Below are 10,667 nucleotides of genomic sequence, written 5' to 3' on the forward strand. Positions count from 1 at the left end.
GATCCACATAAGAGTGAAAACATATGGTATCTGTCTTTCTCTGTATGGCACAAACTACCATTTAAAACTATATGTAAATGTTTTATTATTACATCTATGCATTTTTTTCTACCATACAATTTGAAGAATCAAGAATCTTTCAATTTTATTTAAAAATATATTAAATGTCATTTTATTTGACATTTCTTTGTTTATCAGTCATTTATTGAACTCTTGCTGTTTCCATGTTGCTATTTACACACTTTCTTCTAGGAATCTATCTTTTTTTAAAATATGGAATGCTTCAGGACTTTGTGTATCATCCTTAAGCAGGGACCGTCTAATCTTTATGTGGTTTCAATTTAGTACGTGTGCTGCCAAAGCGAGGACTTTTCTGTGAATCTCTTTGGTGTCTATTACTTACTGATTTTTGTGGGTACTTTATATATGAAAACAACTCTTCAACTGTCAGTACATTTTAAGTTTATTTTTCCTCCGGTTTATTATTTTCTTGTGGACTATGTTCATGGGAATTTTATCAGATACAGTTTTTTCCTTAATGAGGACAAATTTACCAAACTTCCTTTCTTTTAAAATTTCTTTGAAGTTTATTCATTTTGGAGAGAGAGAGTGTGTGAGCGGGGAAGGGGCAGAGAGAGAGAGAGAGACAGGGAGACACAGAACCCAAAGCAGGCTCCAGGCTCCGAAGCAGGCTGCGAGCTCTGAAGCAGTCTCCGAGCTGTCAGCACAGAGCCTGATGTGGGGCTTGAACTCACAAACCATAGATCATGACCTAAGCTGTAGTCAGACACTTAACCAACTGAGCCACCCAGCCTCCTCTACCAAACTTACTTTTTAAGAAGCGATAAGCTTTGAACCCTAGATATCGTTGAAAATACTTAGAAATACTTAGAAATAAAGTAAAACCATACTTTATTAACTTGAGAACTTCTGCATCCTATGTTAGTATCTCTATCTTAGCCTTTATGTGGTAGTTTAAACTATTTCTTCTGTCCCGTCGGGGAAGGCATTTACCAGATATGGCATCTTTTATTCAGGAAGTAATTTGTTGAACTTGCACTCATTTAGTCTCTTCTGATGCCCTCAGCCATTACCTGACCCAGGAAATTTCTTATTTTTCTCATTGTATGTTCAATTTAAATCTTTAGCAAGGTTATCAGGCCCAATTCAGGTCAGAGCTTAACCATACTACAGTCAATTTGCCCATGTACTTGGCATTTTTTACTTATAAGGAATAACAGCCTCACACACGTACATGATGTTCTAGTCTTCCTCACTCCATCATTCTTATGACTCCTAAAATCTTTAAACTGCAAGCATGCCTTTTTTTGTTTTTTGGTAATTTTCAAATGATTTCCTCTAAATTACCAACAAGCCACTTTTGGCTTAAAATGGATTACAGTTAGCTAAAATTATGTAAGTAAAAGACATAGCACAAAAAAACCATGTGGATGCTATTTATATGTTCATTCATTCTGATTGAATTTTGGAATGAGATTCCTATTAAGGACAGTGTACAAGAAAAGAAGGACCTAGCCTTCACACTAAGGAAAAACAGGGGCCCACATACTCTTAATGCAAAGCTAAAAGACATTTTACAAAGCAGGATTTGAGATATGGGCCCAAATGTATTTGGAAGGAGTTCCTCTTTCTGAACCCTATTTTTTCTTTTCATTCATATCTTTCTTCATTAGTGCCACTTTAATTTACTTACCTCAGGTAATTCATCTTGAATACTTTTTCTTTTTTTTTTAAGCTGTTTTTAATGTTTACTTATTTTTTGAGAAAGAGAGAGAGAGACAGCGTGTGAGCAGGGGAGGGGCAGAGAGGGAGACACAGAATCTGAAGCAAGCTCCAGGCTCTGAGCTGTCAGCACAGAGCCCAACACGGGGCTCAAACTCACGAATGGTGAGATCATGACCTGAGCCAAAGTCAGATGCTTAAAGGACTGAGCCACCCAGATACCCCATCTTGAATACTTTTTATCTTAGGTCAGTTTTATTGTATATTCCAACACTTTATTTCAAAATCTCTTCTTCATATTCCATATTAACTAAATCAGAACGTTTAATATAACACAGTTTTTCTCCATTCTAATATTCATGAATCGACTTTTGCAAGTATGCTGGAAACCTTTTTTGAGGGATAAATCCATGAGAAAAACAAATTAATTAGTTATTCCCTAATAAGAGGCTATAGGGGGGTTCTTTAATGCAGAAGAGAGAATTCTAGAGAACAAGAACTATTAGTAATAGTAACTGCAAAGCTTACAGATTTACTTTTACTTAGTGATCATGGGTCAGGAACACCTAGAGAGCTTTGAACATACTTATTTCCTTTGTCCCATCCCAGACCACTTACATGAAGATAGGTTCTGGACATCTGTATCTTTAAAAACTACCCAGGGACCCCTGGGTGGCTCAGTTGGTTAAGCAACCAACTCTTGATTTTGGCTCAGGTCATGATTTCACTGTTGATGGGTTTGAGCCCTGCATCAGACTCCACACTGACAGAGCAGAGCCTGCTTGAGATTCTCTCTCTTCTCCCTCTCTCTCTCTCTCAAAATAAATAAATAAACCATTTATAAATAAATAAATAAATAAATAAATAAATAAATAAATAAATAAATAAAAAAAACCCAAATAATTTTAATGTGCAGTCAGGTTAGAGAACCACTAATTAACCACTGCTTTCATAAGTAATTAAGCAGTTTAGATAGGATTAGTGAAATAGATATTCTTTGAGAGTTTTAGTGTTTACTTAACATATTTATTTACCCAATACTAACCTATAGATATATTAAATCATAGGTAATTTCTTTACAGAATTCCTCAAGAAATTAAAGAAAAAAACTCAAATAGAGGAAAATGTACCAAATGATGCAATTAAATCATTCTCACTCAATATTTGAAGTTGAATGTTACCTATTTAAAGTTAAAGCTTAAAATATTTAATGCTTAATACATTGTAATAATGGAAAATTAACACTATGCATTTATTGATGTTACTTTCAGAAATTTCTAAATCTATATATACATTTGTATTATATTTTGTTGTCTCTCAATTCCTTTAAAAATACTTTTCAATGATTCCCAGCAAAATTTTATTGCATTTTCTAAAGCAAAAGCAAAAGAATATAGAAAAGGAAAATAATGGAATACCAGTCTTCATGCCTGTAAAGAACTACTTTGAAGTTTGAATAGTTATTAAATTTTATATACATAAACTATAATTGTACACACCACCACAGGACTGCACACTTACATGTGTGTATCTGTATCTATATCTGTATGTCCATGTTTAAATCCTTGCTAAAATTCATCAATAAAATCCCTGTTTCATATGAGGATTCTCCTAAAAATTCCTCACATTTATGAACATATTAATTTTCATATTATATTCAGAGATTGAATTATCCTCTTGATAATTCAAAGATGGCTGCACAGAAAGGCATAACATTTAGACAAAAAAAAGCACTGACTTTTAACTTTCTTCTAATTCCCCCCATAGCACCCTTTTTCTATCACCATTAAATCTTTTGATACAGTTGGAGGAAATATATTATTATTAAAAACCTTACCCCTAAGCGGAAACACACAAATAGGAAATTCCAATTTATTTACCCTGATGGCAGGACAAAATCAAAGAGCTCTAAAAATGACTATAACTTTGAAGATTCCTACTACCACAACTTTATGCCATTCTGCCCCTGCGTCATTTTTCCCTTATACACCTGGCCTCCAGAGCTGTGTTTCTCAGAACCCACAGATCATTAAAACATATTCCTGCATTTGTGAATATTTCCCTACTAAGTATTTTGAAAGGAAATGGGGGAAAAAAATCACTGTTGAACTTCTATGAATGGGTAGGATTCAATAGAATTCAAACAGTTAACTTTCTATAATGCTGTGTTCAGCCTTGTTTCTGGATAGTATATCATGTACCTCCATGGCTTTTCAGTACACTTTTTGGTATGAAACTCTCAGATGCAGGTTGAGAAAGCCTAGTCTGAACTAATTTCAAAGTTTCACCTTCTAATCTGATTTAAAGTATTTCCCATTCCCGAAAAGGGCCCAATACAATATTCTGCAGGGTAGCAGTACACAAAGGAAGCTAGTCTGTCTTCCCATCATAGATAGCTTCTATATTCCCTGTGGTTGGGGCAAGGGATGATTAGATCCTTTTTGACTGGTGCTCTAGTTTATTAAATGATCACCAGCTCACCCATTTTTCATTTGATATGGCAATTCTATGGGCTCTTTGGAGATTTCCTTTTCCTCCAATCCTGAGGAATACACTCTATATCTTTCCTTGGGGCAAAAGTGGACTATCTGCCTCTTGCTTCTGTTCTAACCAACACTCTACCCAGACTCACCGGGCATCTGCCCAAGATCACTTGGATTAGTCAGAATGTTCCAGGAACATAGAATTAATAGGAGAGGGGTTGGGGGGAGACAGAGAAGAGAGAGAGAGAGAGAGAGTAAAATGTATTGGTTTTAAAGAATTGGCTCATATGACTATAGAGGCTGAGAAGTCCCAAGATCTGCTGTATACAATATAGAGACCCAGGAAAGCTAGTGGTGTAGATTGCAGTCCAAATCAAAAATCCTGAGAACCAGGAGCACCAGGGGTATAAGTCCCAGCCCAAAGTCAGGTGAAGAACAATGTTTTAGATAATAAGCCAGTCTGGCAGGAAGAGAGAATTCAACCTTCCTCCACCTTTTAGTTCTCTTCAGGCCTTCAGAGGACCAAGTGATACCCACCTACAATAGGGTGGACTCCTTTGCTCAGGCCACCAATTCAAATGCTGGTGTTTTCTAGAAACACCCTCACAGGCACACCCCCAAATTAATGTTTAACCAGAAATCTGGGCAACTCGTGACTCATTCAGATCTACACAGCTACCTGTTGAACCATCTCACAGGAAGATACAGCATACCTAGAAGCGTGGATAGCTGCTGTTCTAGCTCTTTCTCTTCAATCTGTTGTTACAGGTTGCTCAAGCCTATCTTTCCCATTTAGATTTTTTTTAACGTAGAGTCCCACACCTGTCTCGGTGTGTTTCTGTCCACAAGACACCATTCAAATTCTCCCAACAAATTTTAGTCTATGACTGTGCAGCCCATCCCAGCACTTATAGTATGACAGGAAATTGACCACACACAAAAACTGTTTTTAAAGAATGATGATGGGCACCTGGGTGGCTCAGTTGTTTGAGTGTCCTACTCTTGATTTCAACTCAGGTCATGATCCCCTGGTCATGGGATCCAACCCCACATCTGGCTCTGGGCTGAGCATGGAGTCTGCTTAAGATTCTCTCTCTCTCTCTCTCTCTCTCTCTCTCTCTCTCTCACTCTCTCCCCCTCCCTCCCTGTCTCCCTCTGTCCCTCTCCCCATCTCGCTCTCTCTCTCTCTTAAATAACTAAATAACTAAATAATGATGAATCACAACATTACTTTGGTCAGGTCCTGAATAGGTAAGTCAGGCAGCCTTATGTAGACTACATGCATACTTTTGCTCAATAATTTTTTTAGTTTTTTTTTAACACTTCTAATTTTCTACAAGACCCTGAAATGGTGGAAACCATCTATTTAGGATTATCTCTATGATAAAAATGAGTACTTAAAAATAAATTCCAATATTTGGTAAGTAATTATTTTAGTGATGATGTGTTTCATATCACTAAAATTTGAAAATTGACTTACTGGAAGGCAAAGAGCCTAAATCATTGAACAGATATCAATAAAAAATAATTACGGTGTTTTACCAGTACACAATCATATTTGTAGAGACATACATTCACACCCCAAATGCAAAATGAGCCCTCATCTGTGAGCACTACATTACTAACACGTACAGAGCCAGTCTGCTTATTATTTTCCATAAATAACACAGAATCGTTTCTGTTTATCTTTGTTTTTGAGGGGTGAGGGGTTGAAACTCAAGAATTGGTAGTATTTCACACATACATACAAAACCCTCACTACTTTTTCCTCTGTCCAGTCTTCCCTCTCTCCTGTGACTTCTAACAGCTCTGGTTGGAATCCTTATTCCCTCAGTGGGAACTCTGAAATAGTCATAACTTACAGAATTAATCCTTCTTAGAAAGGGGTGTGAGGGGTATTGATAACATATTTTTATAATAAATTTAAATCTTAAAATTTTTATAATAATTTATTTTTCTAACTTAATAACTAAGTTGTTGGCTTAGAGAAGTCACCAATTTTTCAAACATATCATTTGAAAGACACCTAAATACTTATCATTCCAATCCCAAGTGCTCCCTTGAAGTAAATTTTAACTCTTGTCTCAAAAATTAAAAGCTATAAGGTGGCAAGAAGTTTAGTAGGAGAGAGAGACTTTAAATTGATTATCCTAACCTGAGAATATGTGCTATAAATGTGAACTAAGTTCTCTTGACATAGGAATAAAATATTAGAAGGGAAATTCTATAATGTTCTGTAACTGAAAGTAATAAACCATATCAGCAAAATCTCAGATTTGTTTGGGGAAGAGAAGGAAAAGATGCTGAAAAAGTGAAACTGTTTTAAGATTCCATCTCACTGGGGGCATGTGGGAGGGAGAGGTGAAACAGAGTGGAATTGGCATCTTGGTGAGGGAAACCGGTTTTGCATGGTAGTCATTTTGGAACTCTAGTTATATGACCTTGCCTTATTTATTTATTTTTAATGTTTATTTTTTGAGACAGAGAGAGACAGAGCATGAGCAGCGGAGGCACAGAGAGCTGGGGAGACACAGAATTCAAAGCAGGCTCTAGGCTCCGCGCCATAAGCATAGAGCCTGATGTTGGGCTCAAACCCACGAACAGTGAGATCATGACCTGAATCGAAGTCAGACACTTAATGGACTGAGCCACCCAACTGCCCCATTTATTTATTTTTTAATATAGCTCATATAGGACCTTAATGGCCTGCCCATCTGTTTCTGTACTGGGTATTGTACATTGATCAGTGACTGCCAACCATCCCTAAGGATTAAACTACTTTGGTTTTGTCCTTAACCATGGTACTTATTCCATTAGTAGCATTCTTATTTCTTCTGGCAATTAAGTATTGCTTCTGGCCTCTGTTGTCCCAAGATTTCAATATCCACATTATAATGAGAAAACTAGGCTCAGGTGGTGGCCTTCCTACTTGTATCCCTGGCCCTCAGAGGACCATCATTTAGAACCTTTCAAGATCGTGGGTGCTGTTCTCATGACTGTATGTCCCAGGTCCTGGTGAAGGGATAGCTCCACAGGCATTCTCAAGCTCATGAATAAGGGATGAGTAAACAGGTTATACAAAAATAATCCACTTAAATATTTCTAAGTGTTTAAAGTCCTTCTTTACATTATAACACAAAGTTCTGAGTATTTCAACTTTGTTTAATTGAGAACACCATTGATGATTTATGCCGGTTATGAAGGTCAGCAGGAATTAGAACAATTCACAGCTACTCAAGATCCTTCATTGAATCCAAAGACTTGAGTGAAAACATACTGGAAAATTTAGAACAATCTACAGTTGTTTTTCTCTCCCTGGTCCTGCTCTAATTGCATTCATTCCTATGTATATTTCCAAATTCAAGGCAGATATTAAAGAAAGAAATCCTTACAATTCTATTTGATATATAATTCTTGTTCTGGGTTTGATTGTGTAATTGGCTTCCAGGATCTAAAGGAAATGAGTACTAGGGAAGATGGTGTATGAGAACTTACTTTTCCTTGGAAGACGATCACCTTACGGAAAGTCATTACAGGGATTTAAAGAAGACAAAGCAGCTTTGGGAGGTAGGGGATGATAGGAGGCCCAAAAGATTAGGGAATCCTTTGAGTCACCTACATTTTCTCATTTCCCACACCGCAATCTTATGATTCCGTTTCCTACCCAAAAATCCTTAATTTTCACATAAAGGCCTCATAAAATTCTGAATTCAAGTGCTGCAAATCAGCAAGCCAAAGGTTCCTACCATGAATGTGATTTTTAGTTATAATATCTCTAAATTAAATCATATGAACATATTATTTTAAGGAAGTCTGAGTTCGCTGAAACTACAAATCTGTGTCTGAACTTAACGTGTTTTTTAAATGCCTCAGTACTATCTAAAGCATCTGATCCAACCCAGTTGTCCATGTATATTTCTTGTAGCCTTCACAGTGGTCTTTGCTAGCAGCCATTAATCCTTGGTTTCAATAAGCAAAGTGAAAATTCCCTGAGTAGCCATTGTAGTCAAGGACTACCAATTTCCCATATTCCAGTATTGTCTCAATCATTTTGGGCTGCATTAACAAAATACTTCAGACTGGGTGTCTTATGAACAACAGAAATTCATTTCTCACAGTTCTGGAAGCTGGAAGTCTGAGATCAGAGTGCCGGCATATTCTAGTAAAGGCCTACTTCTGCACCCTTGTTGTAACCTCACAGGGCAGAAGAGTGTAGATATTTCTCCAGGGCCTCCTTATGAAGGCAGTAATCCTATTTAGGAGGGCTCCATCCTCATGACCTAATCACCCCCAAAGGCCTCACCTTCTAATATCACCACAGTGGGCATTAAGATTTTAACATATACATTTTGGGTGGACACACTCACTAGGTCATAGTAAGTATAAACCATATCCTTACTGCCTTCAGTCCAAACCAGTTGACAAAATCAATCCCAAATTCCCATTTCTTGCAGGGTCCTTTGCACCCATTTCTCATTATGGCACAGAATTGTGAGCTATGAGCCTACAAAACCCCTTCTGGCTGTTTTGAATAAGAAATAAATTTGTTTAAGAATACCAAGCAGTTAGTACATCTCTACAAAAGATAGGAGCCAGAGTACAAAGATACATAACCAGGTAACATGTCAACTACTGAGAGGTCTTTCAAACTAAAAACTACACTGTCACTGACTCTAAGCATCTATGAAATTATGAGATTGTATTGTGGATCTCTTCTGCCACAGTTAAAAAAACTGAGCCCCATCAGCCTTTTAAGATCAGTCCCCCTATAAGAAGCCATTACTCATTTTTGTTTCTGTTGTTCAATACAACTTTATTTACAATACCAATATATGGAAACAACCTAAGTGTCAATCGATAGGTGAATGGATAAAGGAGATGTGATACATATGTACAGTTGGCCCTTGAATTAACGTGGGAGTTAGGAGCACTGACTCCCTGCCAGTCACAAACTTGTGTATAACTTTTGAGTTCACCCAAATTTTACTAATAGCCTACTATTGACCAGAAGCCCTACCAATAACATAAAGAGTTGACTAACACATATTTTGTGTGTTATATGTATTATATACTGTATTATTACAATAATATAAGCTAGAGCTTTATTGTAAGCCATTGCTCGTTTTAGCTGCTTCTAAACCTCATTCTTTGAAGATACTTCTGGTTAGTAGACTCCAAGTTATCCCAGGTGGTTTCTAGATGCAAGAAAAGGTGAGAAGGAAATTCCTTAAATATTATTAACCCTATTTAAAGAAAAATACAGTAAGCATTATTATAATTAGAAAAATCACTAATGCCATGTAAGTTAAATATACAAAGCTGGGCAGAGATAAACATTTTTGTCATTATACTTTAATGAAATTTTAATGGAGTCACAATGAAAGTGTTAGAATTTTATTTGATATAAGTCAGGTTCCAGTTTGATTTCAAACAGAATCAAATTTAATGAGGTAAGTAAATGAAAGACTTAGTAGAAACATTGGAAAAGAAGACATGAAATGACTTGTTTTGGATTTTAATTGTAGATATCATGATCATATACCTAGAAACACAAACGGCACCAGTAGAAATTGCCACAGTAAATAATAGAATGTTTTGAAGTACGCATGGATACGAGATAATTTTGCAAAATGTTGTTTGTAGAAATGTGGATGGAAAGGTCATTTTGGTGAGGTCTCAGATGGAAATGAAAACTTGTTATTAGAAAATAGAGATCTTTGTTATAAAGTGTCTGCAAACTTGTCTGAATTGTTTTGCTCTTCTGGTGTTTTGTGGGAGGTAGAAATTGCTAGTGATGAAATTGGATATGTAACTGAGGAGGGTTCTAAGCAAAGCATTGAAGGAGCAGCTTGGTTCCTCCTGACTGCTTATAGCAAAGCATGAGAAAAAAGAAATGAATTGAAGAAATTAATTAAAAAAGGAAGTAGAACTTAAAGGTTTGGGGAATTCTCCGTCTATCCACATTGTGAAAACCGTAAAGTGTTTTTAGAAGAGATGCTAAGGATGTGGCTAAATAATCATTTGATAAGGAGATTCATATGTGTGCAAATCATGGACCTAATCAGCCACACCAGCAGAAACACTGCTGGTTTTAAGTGGAGGAGATGGACACTAGACAAAATGAAAGAAGGCTCTCAGACTTATTAGATCCCCCAGGATCAAACCATAGAACCATTTGGCTGTAAATGTACACTATTCTTCAAGACAGAGGAAGAATGCCCTGGAAAGGTAATCCAGAGATCATCAGAACTGCCTCCTTGGTTTCAAATGGGAGGCATCACCTTGCTTTCAATCAACCAGGAAGCAGCAGTCCCCAATCCTTAAGGGTGGGGTTGCCCAGGAATCTTCAGGGTGTGAAGAGGCTAAGGGGGGAGAGCTGTGGGGGCATGGCCACTGCCCAGAAAAGGTGGGACTGCCCTTTCACCAAGTTAGGAAGGCAAA

General features: G+C 36.9%; 1 non-coding gene across 1 annotated transcript; it reads right to left on the bottom strand.

Annotated features, from left to right (window-relative positions):
- Positions 1–267: 267 nt before the first annotated feature.
- On the bottom strand, positions 268–369 carry LOC121038000 (U6 spliceosomal RNA). The gene has a single exon (XR_005794104.1). It is a non-coding gene; the product is annotated as a U6 spliceosomal RNA (small nuclear RNA).
- Positions 370–10,667: the final 10,298 nt, after the last annotated feature.

Source organism: Herpailurus yagouaroundi, unplaced genomic scaffold, assembly GCF_014898765.1.
Source record: "Herpailurus yagouaroundi ecotype Mexico unplaced genomic scaffold, PumYag 164, whole genome shotgun sequence".
Lineage (NCBI taxonomy): Eukaryota > Metazoa > Chordata > Mammalia > Carnivora > Felidae > Herpailurus > Herpailurus yagouaroundi.